The sequence below is a fragment of the Hippichthys cyanospilos genome, chromosome 15 (assembly GCF_059441005.1).
Source record: "Hippichthys cyanospilos isolate Australia breed blue-spotted pipefish chromosome 15, RoL_Hcya_1.0, whole genome shotgun sequence".
Classification (NCBI taxonomy): Eukaryota; Metazoa; Chordata; class Actinopteri; order Syngnathiformes; family Syngnathidae; genus Hippichthys; species Hippichthys cyanospilos.
The window spans coordinates 4,784,203-4,802,399 of record NC_142383.1 but is presented as its reverse complement, the minus strand read 5'-3'; the positions used below and the strand labels follow the sequence as shown (position 1 = coordinate 4,802,399).

The window sequence follows — 18,197 nt, the reverse complement described above, 5'->3', positions numbered from 1 at the left end:
TATATGGACATATATATATATATATATATATATATATATATATATATATATATATATATATATATATATATATATATATATATATATATATATAGTCCGTCTCTCAGAACCTTCTCGCTCGTTGGTTTGCATGCCATATGAGTACAGCACCTTTTGTGGTTTATTTCCTATCGTCGTGTGTCGCCCGTTGACTGTGTCAGTCGGGGTTGCTGTTTACTCTTTGCCCTCCGGTGTATGCGATGGTTGTGTTGGTTTATCCTCGAAGAGTGGAAATGGTTTATCTACCATTATTACTTGAGCAACGTTTGCTGTGGCTTTGCTTCACGGGGTGAGATGCGTCGTTGCATGCTCGCCATAAAGTTGTGTTTTGTTTTTGCTTGGCTGTGAAATTTCCACGGTTCTTTGTGTGCCTGATCACCCGCCAGCTTTTGGTGTCGCGAATGTGTCTGTTATCTGTCCTGGCCGCGTCGCTTGCGCTTCGCACACGATCTTGGCTGGTTGCTATTGTCCATCATCCGCGGTTACTCTGCGTTACGTACCGGTTGCTGTTTTTGTGGTGTGTTCCTCTCACCAATTGGCGGCAAATCTGCTCTCGTCCCCGTGTCTCTTGCTTGTCTGGCTCGCAGCGGTTGAGTCCTGCACCAGCTCTTGCCTTGACAGCTTTTGTTGCACTTTTCACGGTCGTATGGAGGGCTCTGTGCTGTGCTCCAGTTGTGGCTGTCGTGTTGTGCTGGCGGACTCACAGGGTGGCCGCTGTTTACGTTGCTGTGACTCGGCGCATGTTGACACAGCTTCTTTGCCGCAAGTGACTTTGGCTGTGGATGATGTGACCAGTTCTTTCAAACAAGGCTACGTCCGTGGCTGCGCCTGTTGAGTTGGCAGTCTCCTTGCCGCCCTTTGGCTGACGAGGCTCTGCCAATCTAGCTCCGCCTGCTTCTTCCTCTTAGCGAGGTTATCCTTTGAGGATGAGATTGCTTATTTGCGTTCCCAATTGGAAGTGATATCTGCACTGTTGCAGGAGCGCCTCCAGCCCGAGTGCCTTGGCTTCCGGTGAGCTGTCCTCTTATCAAGGGGCTGTTGCACCGGATCTTTACAAGAATGTTGATGCTATATCTCTGTCTGCTTCAGACTCATGCTTCCGTGAGTCTTCGATTCTAGGGACTCCGCTGTTTGTTCGCCTCCTTCTGAGAGGGGCTTGTCGCTCACCGTATTTGGTGATGCGGATTCACTTATGTCCCTTTTGCGCGCTGCTTTGCCGGAGTTTAAGGTGGACATTCCTTGTCACCAGTCTCCCTGGAGAAATCCCTTTTTCTGGCGTGGCCACCCATCTGTGGCCTTAATTGTCCCACAGAGTGGGCATTATTTAGATCTCTCGCAGTCCTGTTGGGCCGATATGAGTGCCTTTGCCCGCCTTACCTCTGAGGGGCGTACATTGCCGGCGTTGCAGGATGCTGCTAACATTGGGTTAGACTGCATGCCGGTTGTGGAGGAAGATGTTGCTTCCTTGGCTCTTGTCACCTGACGAGCTCGCTCGGATTACGCGGAGTTGTGCTAATATACAATGTCGCATGGAGGATGACCTCGTTGCAAGGGCCTATAATGCTTGTGTGCGCTCGCCTCGAAATTGGCAACACTGTCTCGCATCTGTTGTTCACTGCCATGGCTGTGGCGCGGAAAGGAGATACTGAGTCGGTTTTGTTATTTGGCGAGGCATGTGTACATGCTTTTGCCCTTATGACAAGGGACCACGGGCGTGCAATGTCCTACTTGGTGCGTTCACACTGCCTTTTGTGGTTGACTCAGTCCTCCTTGACTAAGTCCTCAGCGTACTCTGCGGGACTTTACTGTCATCCCTGGAACATTTTGCGGTTCTGGTGCAGTGGAGACACTGGAACGGTCGCTCAGGGTCAGTTAGGTACGTGTGCAGCTCTCTGACCACGACAGAGCTTCGGCCATTTATGGTCCTCCTCGGTTTCCTGCCTATGTGCCTCATTACCGTGTTTCATTGCGTAGCCAAATGTATGGGGTTCCCAGTTCCTTGCGTATCCCCAGATGGTATGCTGCTGTGGACACTCGCTCTTTGGCGCGTGTGCCTGCTGTGAGTGGAGTTTGTCCCACCGGTGGATTTCGCTCTGGTCGTCGGAGGCCTGCTGGTAGACCCCAGGCGGTTGATCCCCAGCCACCCCCCTTCCCCCAAGGCCCCGCGAACCCGTGGGTTACGGGACTGAGGTGTTGGGGCCGGCCGTCTGGTGTATTTCCCCTCAGCAGCTCAGGCTGTGGGCTGCTTTGCAGACAGACCCCTGAGTGTTTTCCACCCTGTCCCGGGGATGTAAATTGCAGTTTTGACGCCTGCCCTCCATACAAAGTTGGGTCCGGGAGACCTTTATCGCTGACCCCGGCAAAGGCCTTCTAAGCCTCATCAGGGGTTTTTATTCCCCTTCCTTGTCTCATAGAAGACAAGTTGTTTTCGCCCGATTTTGGACTTGAGAGGGCTCAATCGTTACCTCAAGAGAGTGCCGTTTTGCATGCTTACAACGTCTGACGTATTGCGGTTTGTCAGTCTTGGCGAATGGTTCACATCATTCGATCTTACAGACGCTCACTTTCCTGTCTCCATCGCGCTTCATCAGAAGACGTTTTCTGCGCTTTGCTTTCAGGGGCGCCCACTGGCAGTTCCAGGTGCTTCCGTTCGGCCACTCACTCTCACCAAGGGTGTTCACTCACTTCGTGAAGGCTGCCCTTGCTCCCCTGCAGGCGAGAGGTAGGAAAATTCTCCCGTACCTGGACTGACCTTCGCGCTGTCTCGTGCTCAGGTGGTCAGGGATACTAACTACCGTGCTGCTTCGTCACATCTCTCGGTTGGGGATTAGGGTGAAGTCGTCTTTGGTTCTGTCACAACAGAACATCTTCGTTAGGGGGTTGCTGGACTCCATGGCCATGCTGGCCACCGCCCTTCACTTCAGCGAGCGAATGATATTTTGCGTGTCCTGGGGGTTTTCGCCTAAACACGCGCTTCTCTTTGGAATTTTTTTACTCCTGCTAGGCAAGTTGACTACCCTCACTGCGGTGGTTCCTATGAGGCTCCTATACCTTAGTCCCTACATATGGTTGAGTGGCTTTCACTTGGATGCCAAGAGACATCGGCACCGATGCCTACAGGTGTCTTGTCGCTGTCTTCTCGCATTGGCCTTGTGGCACCTATGTGCTTTTGTGGCTGCTGGCGTTCGGCTGGGAGTGGTGCTGTCTCGCCGGCAAGTGGTATCCAGCGATGCCAGTCTCTCTGGCTGGGGTGCTGTTTGGCAGCACAGGCTCGCTCAGGAGCATTGGTCGTCGGCGGACACCGCAGACCACATCAATGTCCTGGTACTTCGAGCCATGCAGCTGGCCTTCATCCCCTTCCTGCCATTACTTCGGGGTCGGCACGTCCTTGTGCGGTCAGACAATACCTCGACAGTTTTCCACATCAATCATCGGGGGGGTACCAGGTCCATCAGGCTGTTGTTGGTCGCTGGAGCCCTTCTTTAATTGCTGCCACCCATCAGCTCAGTCTGCAGGCTGCCTACCTTCCGGGTGTCCTGAACCAGGTAGCGGACTCGTCTCGTGGGGTTTCAGCGCCAGGGGAGTGGCGTCTACAGCCGGAGATTGTGCTTGCATATGAGCTCGTTGCGGCCAAGTGGAGGTCGACCTCTTTGCCATGCTAGAGTGGACTCACTGTCCCCTTTGGTTCTCTCTGATGGAGGTCAGCAGTCCACTGGGGCAGGATGCCCTGGCGCACTCATGGCCGTTTTGTCTCCCATACGCCCCCCCCCCCCCCTCCCCTGATCTGGACGATGCTTCAGAGGGTCCATCAGGAGGGCCACACCCTGTAGCTGATGGCCGTTTTGGCCGACACGGACATGGTTCCCTCTGCTCCACAGCCTGTGTTTTGCCGACCCTTGGCAGGTTCCAGCCCGTGTGGCATCCCCACCCTCATTGACTTCGCCTGTGTGTGTGTGGCCTCTGAGGGGCCTGACCCATTGCTGAGCTGCTGCTCTGATTCAGTCAGGTGCATTATTGTCAACGGCAGGGCTCCTTCCACGCGCTTGTTGTCTAACAACAGATGGGAGTTCTTTGTGTCGTAGTGCATGACGCTTGCCACGGACCCAGTGGCTTCCTCTGTTCCTGCTGTCTTGGAATTTCTGCAGTCTCTCTTGGATAAGGGTCGCTCACCTTCCATGTTGAAGGTGTATGTCGCTGCCAATGCGGCCCGCTACGCGGCGGTTGATGGCGACCTGATACGGCGCCACTTGCTTGTTTCTTCTTCATGAAAGGGGCCCGGTGTCTCCGACCCTACAGTGTGCCATGCACCGGTGCCTGGAACCTGCGCGTAGTGCTTAATTTCTTGTGCCAGCCTCCTTTTGAACCCCTGTGTGAGGTGCCTTCAAGTGGGTTTCTCTGAAGACTGCGTTTTTGCTCGTCGTTGTCTGGGCCAAATGAGTTGCAATTGCATGCCCTGTCCTGTCATCCCTTCCTGCGTCAACAGGCACCCTGATGGAGGTGCGGTCACTCTGTAGCAGAAAGCGCTTTTGTTCTGAAGGTGCAACCCTCTTCCTATCTCAACAAACCTTTTGCGTATCATTTGTTTCGTGCCCCCGCCTGGGGACGCTGGGACCTCTGCCGTCTTCTAGTGCCCTGTGCGGGCACTGCTTCCTTATGTCCTTATGTTTGTCTCACTGGACCGTTAACGTGATCACGCATGCTTGCGGGGATTTGGAACACCCCTTACCTTCGAGTGTCTGCAGCCCATTCTACTAGGAGTGTCGCGACTTCTTGAGCTCGACTGAAAGGGGTTCCCTTTGAGAATGTTTGTGCTGCTGCTTCCTTGTCGTCACCTGACACTTTTGCCAGGTTCTACTATGTGGATGTTGCAGCCCCCCATTCTATGTATATGCTCCTGGGCTCCTCGGGGGCATCTATGTAAGGTTGAGGTGAATAGCGTGGTCTCCTCGTGACTTCGCTGTTATTCGTCATTCCTAGATTTTACCACTGCCTCTGGGGTGAAATAGAACGACAGTTACGTGTTTAATAGTGGTTCTATGATCCCCGAATGACCACTAGAGTTACTTGTCATTCGAATTCCTTGTCCTCACGTTGTTTGCGCGAGTCTGTTCTGAGGGACAGACTAACGGGTGACGCTGCCTTATATATGTCCCTGGTGTCCTATACATGAGGTTTTTGATGGTATACATTCTCATCTTGCGCTTGTGCGAAGGCTTATTCCGTGCTTTTATCACCGCCTCTAACAGTCATCCGGGGTTGATATAACCACTGTTACATATATAACTGTTGTTTTTTGTTGTGGGGTCCAGCCAAGCATAATGGTCAACTCAGTCTTATGTGTTTAAAACAGTGTGTCTGCTTTGACAATTACTCTGATCTTTCTGGTTTTGTGGGGTGCAGTCAAGTATTATGTCCATGTGATACACACACTTGTTGCTTGTTTTACTGTGTTTGTGGGGACCCCGTAACATATTTTAAATTGTTCCTATAAATGGTAGTTAACAGTGTTTTTCATCTTTGACGGACAAAACTACAATCAGAAATTGTGTCTTCTCGTAATTGATAATGGGCTCAGATTCTACCAGCCACTCGAGGCGTCACATACGGAGACTTTAGGCTGCGTCAGGCTATCTTGTGCACCGTTTCCCACTTCGGTGGTTTTCTGTTGGCAACATAGGACTCAAATGTCAGCTCTATTGAGTAGAATGTATATCGTATGAGGGCCAAAAGTCATTAAAGTTTCAAAAGGTGATTTATGTAATATTACTTCATAATTTATATCGATGTTCAACATTTTTAGGATGAAGGACAATCGACTGTGACCGAATCTGCAGAGCCAGTGATGACCAGGGCCGCACAGCAGCCTTCTCAGTGATCTACAAACTCAGAGGCAGAGGTACGTATCCCATTGGCTCAACCTGACTGGTCTTAAGCTGTTGGCGTTGCCGTCTCATAGACCTCTGCAGATTACACAAGTCTTGGAAAGTATGTTGTGTTCCCTCGTAATAGTCAATAAAGCTTTCAGTCTGATATAGGGTTTACTCAGATTGTTGAGTATTGTGGGGTCCAGTTAAGCAACTTGGTCAACTCAGTCTTATGTCTGTAAAACAGTGTGTCTGCTTTGACACTTACTCCAATCTTTCTTGTTTTGTGGGGTCCAGTCAGCACTTGTTGCTTGTTTTACTGTGTTTGTGGGGACCCCGTAAAGTATTTTAAATAGTTCCCATAAATGGTCGATAACAGTGTTTTTCATCTTTGACGGACAAAACTACAATCAGAAATTGTGTCTTCTCGTAATTGATAATGGGCTCAGAATCTACCAGCCACTCAAGGCGTCACATATGGAGACTTTAGGCTGTGTCTGCCTATCTTGTGCACCATTTCCACTCTTGGTGGTTGTCTGTAGGCAACGTAGGACTCAAATGTCATTCAAAACAGCACAATACTGTCAAGGGCAAGTCATTTTGGAATAAGCTCTATAAATTGGATTCACATAATTTCTGAAATGGTTATTGTATAAGGGCCAAAAGTCATAAAAGTATGAAAAGGTGATTTATGTCCTATTACATTGTAAATTATATCAATGTTCAACATGTTTAGGATGAAGGACAATCACAATTGACTGACCGAAAGGGCGGAGCCGGTTATGACCAGGCCCGCATAGCAGCCTTCTCAGCGATCTACAAACTCAGAGATAGAGGTACGTATCCCATTGGCTCAACCTGACTGGCCTTAAGCTGTTAGCATTTCTGTCTCATAGACCTCTGCAAATTACACAAGTCTTGGAAAGTATGTTGTGCTCCCTCGTGATAGTCCATCAAGTTTTCAGTCTGATATAGGATTTACTCAGGTTGTTGTGTATTGTGGGGTCCAGTTGAGCATTTTGGTCAACTCAGTCTTATCTCTGTAAAACAGTGTGTCTGTTTTGACACTTACTACAACCATTCTGGTTTTGTGGGGTCCAGTCAGCACTTGTTGCTTGTTTTACTGTGTTTGTGGGGACCCCGTAAAATATTTTAAATAGTTCCCATAAATGGTAGTTAACAGTGATTTTCATCTATGACGGACAAAACTGCAATAAGAAATTGTGTCTTCTTGTAATTGATAATGGGCTCAGAATCTACCAGCCACTCAAGACGTCATATACGGAGACTTTAGGCTGTGTCTGGCTATCGTGTGCACCATTTCCACTCTTGGTGGTTTTCTGTAGGCAACATAGGGCTCAAATGTCATACAGAACATCACAATACTGTCAAGCGCAAGTCATTTGGAATAAACTCGATGAAGTGGATTCGCATAATTTCTAAAATGTTTATTGTATAAGGGCCAAAAGTCATAAAAGTATGAAAAGGTGATTTATGTCCTATTACTTTATAAATTATATCAATGTTCAACATGTTTAGGATGAAGGACAATCGACTATGACCGAATCTGCAGAGCCGGCGATGACCAGGGCTGCACAGCAGCCTTTTCAGAGATCTGCAAGCTTAGAGATAAAGGTACGCATCCCATCGGCTCAACCTGACTGGTCTTAAGCAGTTGACGTTTCTGTCTCATAGACTTCTGCAGATTACACAAGTCTTGCAAAGTATGTTGTGCTCCCTTGTGATAGTCAATCAAGTTTTCAGTCTGATATAGGGTTTACTCAGATTGTTGTGTATTGTGGGGTCCAGTTGAGCCTTTTGGTCAACTCAGTCTTATGTCTATAAAACAGTGTGTCTGCTTTGACAATTACTCCGATCTTTCTGGTTTTGTGGGGTCCAGTCAGGTATTATGTCCATGTGGTACACACTCTTGGTGCTTGTTTTACTATGTTTGTGGGGACCCCGTGAAATATTTCAAACTGCTCCCATAAATGGCAGCTAACAGTCTTTTTCGTCTTTGACGTACAAAACTGATATCATAAATAGCCTCTTCTCTTAATTGATAATGGGCTCAGAATCTACCAATCACTTATGCTATCTCATACGGAGACTTTAGGCTGCTTCAGGGCTATCTTTGTCACCATTTCCAACTTTGGTGATTTTCAGTAGGCAATGTATTACTCAAATGTCATTGAGAAGAGTGCAATCCAGTCAAGAGCGAGTCATTTGGTATAACCTATATTAATTGGCTTCACCTATTTTCTCAAATCTTTGTATTATGAGGGCCAGAAGTTGTAAAAGTATGAAAAGGTGATTTATGTTGTTTCGCTACAAACGCAAGAGAGATTTTTGTAAACATTGTAACAAGGCTGACTGGCATATATTACAAGTGCATCACAGTAGACCATGTTACGTGGGCAGACCAATGCACCAATCACTTTGTGCACAGCTACTGTATACTGTATGTGGTGGAAAGGCAGGATGAAGTTGCACTGCGACAGCACATCAATGAATGGGTTAGTTGGGATGCTGAACTAAATGCACTGTGAAACGATCTTGAATGAATTGTGCTAAAGATTGTTTTTTTAAGTGTTTTTGATTTGTTATGTTTTTCTTTTCTTTTTTTTAAAGGTCGGAACCCTGTCAAAGAGGCATTGGGTAAAGGAGGAGATCCTGGACATCGATAAACACATGATGACCTTCATTACACTGTCCCACGGAACAGTGATTGCGATAAGTGCCTTGAAAAATAACACTTAGCACTCAAAAACCACAAAACAGTGTTTTCAAAACCTACAAAATCTAACATACTTGTGCTGTATCGAACAATTTAAAAGTTCAGAAGGGAAAAGAATAAATGCCTGTGTCCCCTTGCCAAATTCGTCAAGTGGCTTTGCAGTAGTGTGTGATGCCTTCAGTCTGAGCAGATTCAATATAATACTGGTTATTCTCATGAAAAAAAAAACTGTAAAACAATTCTCCATATACAGAATACTAACATGAGTCTGCCAGTTGTTTCACATTACTGTTTTGGAGTGACAAATGTGGAATGGCTCCACAAAGTAGTGATAATACGAGTTGTCTGACATTTGTGTAAAGGACTATGGAAGGGTACCCAGGAAGGTTCTAAAACCAAACCGTGTGTGAGGGGTACCCAGGAAGGTTCTAAAACCAAACCGTGTGTCAGTGGTACCCAGGATGGCAGAAAAACCAGGTAGTGTGTAAGGGAAACCCACAAAGCCAGAAAAGCCAGACGGTGTGTATAGATACTAACCCCAGAAGTGATGAAAACCAAACATGTCCCCACATGGCAGTCTGTATTCAGGTCAATTCCTCAAACTTTGCCTAAATGGGAATTTGAAGTGATGATAATTTTTCCCCCGATTTTAGGATGTTGCCTGATTTTTTTCAGGGCTGTAGAGCCTTCAGAAAGGTGGGTTCCCACAAAGGGGGGTCTGGTCTTGTGTCCCATCAATGTAACAAAAACAAGTATGTGTGTGTGTGTGTGTGTGTGTGTGTGTCTCGAAGAAATTACACATGAGCATTCTGCAGTCAGTTATATAACATCAGGGTGTTATGACACTCTTGGACGTAAAAAAACAAAAACAAACAAAAAACGATTGGCCACACCACAGGTGAAAGTGTAAAGTAACAGAGGATTTCTAAATGCTAACATCCCACAGAGAATGGCTTTATACCATAAATTGAATTTGGACCACCACAAATGTGATTATTGTTACCCCAAAACTGCAAAAACAGTCCCAATGACCATTAGGTTTGACCTCATCATGGCCACAGATATATGGAAGCTTATCAACCAATGGATATTAAGAAACCCTCAACACTGCCCTTCAGAGTAAATGTAATTATTTTCTGATACAAATATTTGTGAGCATGCTCAAATGTTCAAATGATGGTATAAAAACAATTAAGTTTGAAGTTCCTAATTTCTGTAGCAAGAACAGTAAAACAAGTTCTCAGTAAATTGAACGAGTGTACATGAATACTCCAATGATACTCCACAGGCATTTAGGAAGTGATATTTGTAAATGCAAGAAAAAACTTATGTTGCATATATAGTGCGCTGCAATTGGCTGGCAACCAGTTAAGAGTCTACCCTGCCTACTGCCCGAAGACAGTTGGATGCTCCAGCATGTCCGCAAATCTTGTGAGGATAAGCTGTTAAAATTATGATTGGAGAGATATGCTGTTTATGCACATACTGTCTATATCATTTAAAATTTAGGAATTATCTCAATGAAATGAAAATATAGGGTGTCTTTTCAAGAATGTGCCAATATAACCAATAATTATATGATGTAGGAATTTTTTTGCATTAATAATGTTGTTGATTATTACACTGACAAGCTGTGGGAAAACAGTGATTCACACATCTAGAGCTCACCCTAATTTACTTTCCAAACCAAAAAGATTCACACCTACTACCATAAAACGATCACAGAGACACATGACACATGACAGCTAATGCAATTATACTTCTGTCAAGTAGTGCAATGGAAAAAAAAAACAAAAAAAAAAAAACAAAAACAGGATGGTTAGTGACGTCTTTAAGAAAATGTTTCAGTATATTCATGGGAACATCCCTAAAGTCTGAGCCAAACCTCAGATGAGACATACAATTCAAAATGCCCATTCACATAACCAAAGGGCACAAAACATGAAGTTCCAGTAAAAGAAAAAAAAAAAAACTGTTGTGCACCAACAAATCGAAACAAGATTGGGAATAAAGGGTATTACTTTACTGACTTTCTGAACATTTTCATTTGTTCTTCATACCCAATATGACCCGATTGGCTTATAAAGCAAAAAGGATCACTTTGGTTGCTACTTCCTAGTAAAAAAAAAAAAAAAAAGGTAGTTTTGGTCTGGAATCTTGCTCTATGTATGTATTGTATACGAGATTTGTTTTTAGCTCTACCAAAGGATCTGCGTGTGTATTACAATGTGTTATCTTTTCTTTTCTTTGTGTTAAAATGATATAAACGATATACTCCCTTTGATCTAGTGATTCATCTTTTAACTAAGATAACCATTTGTTGGATATTTTGACTTATCTAGATGGCAAAGTCAGTTAAGAAACATGTCCATGTGTTTATGTGCTATGTAAGCTTATGTGCTATGTTGAACAAATAGAGGAGTCAAAAAACACAACAACTGATTAATGAAGCACCAGCAACAGGCAAAGAAGTCGATTGATTTACTTTCATTAAAATAAAAATATCGACTGTGTGTCTGTGCAATAAAAAGCAACCAAATGGCATTTTTTGAGTTAAAAGGTCACTCAGTTCACAAGCCAGCTAAAAAAAGAAACAAAGAATAACTGAATGACATTTTGGTTGTCATGGTTTGTATTCATTTAATCACTTATTTTTCCATTTTCGGCAGCTTAACCTGTTTAGGTTCATGTTGAGATAGAGTCAACCCAGACAGATAGAGTCAACCCAGACCATCTCAGACAAAAAGGCAGACTCCACCCTTGAATCGTTGCCAGTCAATCACGGAACACATACAAGCAGACAATAATTCACTCTGACAGTGAGTGGGAACCAAATGCATTGGGAACCAAATGCATACGGCCAGCACCAAAGTCACACAAATATACCAATGTACTATCAAATGTCTGTTATGGCGTAAGATCACTGTCAAAAAGATGTATGTGTGTTTAACAAGTCATATGAGTACGACTCAAAATTTTGTCGAGTTTGAATCTTTTTCATAAGAGTACGATTCTAAATGGTGTTAACAAATTGATAAGTCAACGATAAATATTATAAAAATCTTAATTTAATTACCAGTAATCTTTATTTTGTAGATGTATTCCACCTCAGTGTAGGTGTGAGCAATTCAAAGTGAAAGGTGATTCCAAATCAACTGCAGTACTTGTTGCTGCCAGCAGAGGTCAGTAACTGTCACAGAAGCTTCCCAAAATAAAACAATTTTCCAAGAAATTGGCCCTAAATGGCCACATATGTACCACACTTTATTTGAGCATCATTAAAAACGTGCATACTTTATCGTTAAGATGGAAACCAGATGAGCTGTTGAAAGCTTCTGTTTTCCGTTCAATTCGCTTTCAATTCAGCATTTTTTTTCTGCTTTACGCATGCACGGTGCGAGTAACTCGCAGCAACTGACTTTGCCTGGTAGCTTGACGTGACGTCATCTCAATTTGCATAGTCAACTCCACGAATCCAAAGGAGAGATTCATGCAAAGACTTGAAGTCGTGTCTTACATAGTCGTGCAAACGAGAGTTGAATTAAAAATACTTTGGCCTTGCAAGTTTTCAATTCGTTAACTCAACATTATTTAGAGCCGGACTGATACGAAAACAATTCAAACTCAATACAATTTAGTGTCGTACTCATACAAATTGTTAAACAGGCATACGTCTTTTGATAGCAATTAAATTGCTATACATAGTTCAAAATTAACAATGTAAGTTGAAAACAGTAAAAAAAGACACATTTCAAAAGCAACATTTTTTAAAGCAAAACATGAGTGTGGGATGTTGATAAAATTACAAAATCAGCTGCTTTGGGAGTCCATCAGCTGTCCAAATATCAGTGAGTCGTCAAACCAAGTTTGAGAAGAGCGAGGTCACTTCATGCTGTTAAATCGGTGCTTCGAGGGAAAGGTTGGAGCCCTTCATTTTACAGTAACTACAAAGCCACATAACCTACCAGTCATGCTCCATTCTATTTCCAATTGTTTTTTATTTCTTTTTCAGCATGGCTTAAGGTTGCTGCAGGTCATAGAGATGGGATTTTGGCCCTCGAATCACACAAAGGAAGTGACCATATAAGGTCATTTCCCTGCAACAGGGCCTCTACCCAGGGAGTGTCAGTCTTGACTGTGTGTCGATCTGTAATTACACTTGGCTGCTCCGATGAGAGCCACATGAGTGGTGGTTCTGAAGTAGCTACTTTTCCTAAAATGTTTCAAATTAGAGTTGGAACACACGTGCATAAACATGTAATCACATACTCACGTATGTAGAGGAAGACCGTGTTTAAAACAAGAGACAGTATGAGCTTGCATAACACCTTCTTGTCTGGGCGCAATTGTACGGAAACACACACTGGGGCGTGTAAGTGGATAACGTAAAATTACTATGAAACAAACAGTCTTTAATTTAGGACGGCAATTGTGGACAATACGAACAAGTAGCAAATGCCGTGTTAAATTTGAATGAAAAACATAGTATTGGATCCACTACACTAAATAACATATGTTTTTCTTTCGGACAGCTTGATAATGGGGGTCTTTAAGGCTGCATGTTTTATTCACAGTATTTGTGGCTTCGGAAAACATCATTTATCTGAAATCTTGATGCGTTGAGGTGAACTCATTACTTTAGAGGAGCTTTCAGTCCTCTGAACTCTCTAAAAACACCTAGGAGGATAAAAAATTAGCTAAGTATTATAACTAAGTTGGCAACACTGAATTTCTGCGCTGGATCCTGCCACCAGTTGCGTGGTAAATCAAGGAATAAAACTGAGACAGAAACATCCTCCCCAAACATCCAGTGTGACAAGTTGCTATTCAGTGTGCTCTAATTCTTTATCATTTATGCTTTATTACGGAAGACTGTTAAGACCTTTTATTTACAGTTTTAAATTATGAAAATGCATAAATATATTGTTAATAGTTGGTGCCTACAGGTAAACATTGAGGCCATTGTGATGGCTGCTGATTTGACAGATTCCACTTGCTTGGATTGTGGTCAATGACTAGGTTTCATTTTTTTTTTTTCAGAGCTTTTATGAGCTGTTCATAAGCATCAAAGTGTGTAAACATCCTAGACCAAGGGACAGTACACTGACCAGTCTGGGGTAAAACCCAAGTGTAATGGTGGTTTTACAGTTATTTCCCAGAACAGATTAAAAAAAAAAAATAGAAAAAAAATGCACAATGTCTTACTGAGATGGGTATTGGGTGTATGAGACATTTAACTCGTGAAAACAAGCAAACTTGAGACAAATTTCTTTCGAGTTGTAGCCAGCATTAAAAAAATCTATAAAAAGCTCTTCTATTTTAGTTGATACACCGGATTTCTGTTTCTTCATCTCTGCCACCCACATAGTATTTAGAATATTTACTGTAGATATTGTGTGTTATGATACACACAATAATATAATAATAATATAATAGGTATATGATAACCATATACACTTTACATGATTATTTAAAGGGGGCACAATGACATAGTATAGAACATCTTTCATTTGTCTCAATGCTTGTTACTTTTTTTTTATCATATTCATCAAATAGGCAAATTCTACGCTGGCCCTGAGGCCTATCACAAACAAAAAAGTTAATCACAAACATTAAACCAAAAACATTTTAAGGAGGCACACAAGAAAAAAGAAGCAAACGATAGACGCAAATAAGAAAAATGAAGGAAACAAAAAAGATGCAAACTTTGCTTCCTTTTTCTTTGCCTTTTTTCCTTATTTGCTTATTTTTTCCTGTTTGCATCTTTTTCTGGCTTGAAGCTTTTTTTTGCTCCTTTTTTCTTGTTTGCTTCTTTTGTTTCGAATGCTTCATTTTCTTGTTTGCTTTTTCTTTGCTTCTTTTTTAGCATCTTTTTTCTTGTTTGCCATTTCTTTTCTTTTTTGCATCTATTTTCTTGTTCGCTTTTTTCTGTAAATAAACATAAATAAGACTGTATATGCAGTGTTTACTTATCTTAATAGTACTTTCTTTGCATATTAATGTGTGTACAGTATATTAAAAAGGTTAGTAAGGTGGTCAAACAATATAAAGCATAACAAATTAAAGTATACATGTTGTTGTGTTTTCTGATGACTTCAAAATATACAGGACCTTGGGTCAAGCCACAACTGGTCTCTTTCCTTTTCAGATATCTTTTTGGAAACAGTAACCTGATGGAACCATGATGAAGGGGTTTTCCTCACTGTGACTTTCATAGTTCATAATCTCTACTGTGGAATACAATGCAACAGTTTCACATACACACAAGAGTGTGTGAGAGTATGATGTTGTAAAAGAGTGAACTACTTTTTCCTATGTAAAACAAGGTCTTCATATACATACTGATGTTAATGGATTGGGAGAAAAAACCCACAACAATTAAAAAATTGCAATCGAGCACATGTGTTATAATGAGACTTATTAACAAAGTGCAGCAATGAAGCATGACTACATGAATATTTTTGGGTTTTTGGTTGTGGTGAGGAAAGATCATTTACTTACTGGAAGTGGAAACTGTGCAGCAATAAAGTGCTGTAGCAGAATGGGATTTTTGGACTGGATTCAATCAATTACAAATAAACAGATGAATGTATAATGAGTTATGCAATAATGGGCTGTCCATGACCTTTATGCAGTGCTTCTCAATTATATTCTCCAAACAGTCTCACAGTCCACATCGCTCTGTCTTTACCCCAACTTTTTCTTGCGTGTAAAAGTCTGGTTTGAGTATGACCACAACACGACCACAGCGGCCATCCTTACAGACACAAATAACCCTTGCAGCCCCTCAGGAGCCACACCCTCAAACAAAAATAGGTTTGACTACACATGGCACTTGCTGGAATAAAATTTTATGCAAGAAATAAATGATTTTCATCATATCATCTACAGTACATACATTAGTGTACAATATGTCCTGTATTTTTTCATTTTCTGCTTTAGTATGTCAAACAAAAACATGCATCCCAGCATTTCAGTTTAATTTACTTTATTTATTTCACCCAACAATGAAAATAAAACAAAAAACAACAACAATACAAATACAATTGATTCAACACACCGATAAAATTGACAAAAGACATAACAATAAGGCATAATTTGCCTATTCATTCAATATACCAGCTTTTATTTATTTATTTATTTATTTATTTATTTATATTTTTAAATGTGATGTCTGATTTGAATTCTTTGGTTCCTTCATCCTGATTGTTCCCTTTATTCATACACAATGTCCCAATACTTTGGTTCATATATTATTTAAACCCCAGGGGAAATTTGGACCCATCTCAGGCTTTTACATTTTTTTAGGTGTGTGATATCAAAGTAAAAGCATCCAAAAAAAAAAAATAGGAGGCTAAAATATTTCATAGATTGTCAAAACATGTCGACTTTCAGTCTAATAGTGCTGATGCCACTGAACATTTTGAGGGGTTCAGAGTAAAAGTATATTTATATTTAACAAAGTTGGGTGATAAAAGGGGCATGATAGGGAAAAATCCCTGTACACCCTGGGGTGAAAAGCTCTCTATTCTTTTAACTTGTACAGTACTTGCGTTTTCTTTTTACAAATCTTTTCTGAATGTTGATTCCAGCACTGATCAATTGTACCATGAAATTTTCCATTGGCTGTTTTTATTCCACCACAATGACCCAGTGACAAATATTAATGGTGCGTTTTACTGAACCTTAGTCAGTAGAACAACCTCACTTAAATGAGCTCGCAGTACTGCTGTTCTTCATAAGTTACAAACTGTACAAAAACAATCCTCATTTTCCACCCAATAATACTCCTGGCGACATATGCGCTCATAGCCACAACTATGAAGAACACACCCTGGTGAGGCAACTACTTTGCCAATCAAAAAAAGTCAGCATGAGCAGAAAGGCAGTTGTTAACCAAGTTTGTGTTCTTTACATAAAATTACAATTCTTTTTCACCCGATAAACTCTTTGATGTGTTAAGATCACTGCTTATCCTTTTGTTCCTATTCAAACTTGATGGACATCAGTTATTTTGCTCCTCTTCACTCATGTGTTGATTATTGTATTGCTGTTGTTTTGAGCTTAACCGGGAATGAAAATATAAGAAATTATGAGACACTTTGTTTCATTGGATACATCCTGCTGCTTTATCTGTAGCGCTTAAATATTCCATCATCTGACTGCGCGTGTCATGGGACAACTATATGTAATAACAACCTTAGGGACAAATGCAAGACATGTCTGAAGCACTTGCCAAACCAAAGGCAGTCCTGAGCGGAGAAATTTGATGGCTGCATATGGGGTATAATTCCACAGTCATCAAGTTGCAAAAGAATTTGAGATCTGCTTCGCTGTGACTGAAATTGTGGAAAACTTGCATTTGCCTGTATTGACAGTATGTCTTTTTGTGTGCATGAATAAATATAGGCGGATTTACAGAAAACTACTTGTGTAGAGCAAATGTGGACTCACAAATGTAACAGTATAGCAAAATATCAGTAGTGAAGAGTACACATGGTTGTGAAGATGTTTGATATTTGTGCCAATATTTGGAGGGTGTTCCAGACAATCGTTTTCATATGCCCCAAATCTACAAAATAACCGTGGTTGTTCTCTCGACAATGCCTTCAGAGGTATCGACTGTTTGGGATTGACATTGCTAATAACAGGCTAGTAGTGGAAGTGGGGTGGAGGGGTGAGCGATTACGTCAGTCCTTGCAAGGCGCAAGAGGAACAACTACACCACTGAAGAACTGTTGTAAGTCAGTATTGCCATGAGCAGGCCATTTTCATATTTCATACCCATTCAACATTGTGTGGTCTTTGATGGGATGTATCTGTGCTTCATAAATTGTCCCAGGCAGCTGGTCACCCACTGCTGTGTGAAATACCACCATTTGGGTAGCATTTTGATGTCCTTCCTTCTTCTGTTGTTGACCATGGCAGGAGGGACAAGCCGTCTGTGTTGCCATGTTGTTGCCATGATAATGCCTGTGGTAGTTTTTTTTCCAAGCTACTCAAGTTGAGTCAAGTTCCAGGACACAAAATATTTATTTCAAACCTATACTACAAACTATGAGATTTCCTTCACTGTGGGCCATTGTGATATTCACATATAAAAAAAGAGCCTTTACCTTGGTCAATGCACAGGAAGAGGCTAGCGTTATGGCACTACAATATGTGGATGTTTCTCCATGACAAGACTGCTCAGAATGTTTTGAGCATCGGGCAGGTTTATATCATTTAAAGTAAAGTTTGGTCTTCCCACTGGGCCTCGTCATTAAATGCATGATAAACCTCTTCATCAGTTATTATAAAACATCTCCTGAAACCATTTTTGTTGTGTGTGTACTATAACGATTTCAAAAAGCAATAAACCTGTGTAGATGAAAACACAATTTATTTTTAATGTTGTGGTGAAGGGAAGTTTACAACAAATTTGACCACAGCAAAAAATAATTGGAAGAAAATGCTGAGGAAGTTCAGATGAACGTGTGATCATGAAACACGTATATTCTTTTGTTCCATTCTATAAATGGCAACAGTGAGGAAACCAGACAGTCCACGGATTAATC

General features: G+C 42.0%; 1 protein-coding gene across 1 annotated transcript in view; it reads left to right on the top strand.

The window, feature by feature from the left end:
* spp1 (secreted phosphoprotein 1) overlaps nt 1-18,197 on the top strand; it is a 74,793-nt gene that overhangs the window by 43,721 nt on the left and 12,875 nt on the right. The gene's annotated exons all lie outside the window — the stretch shown is intronic.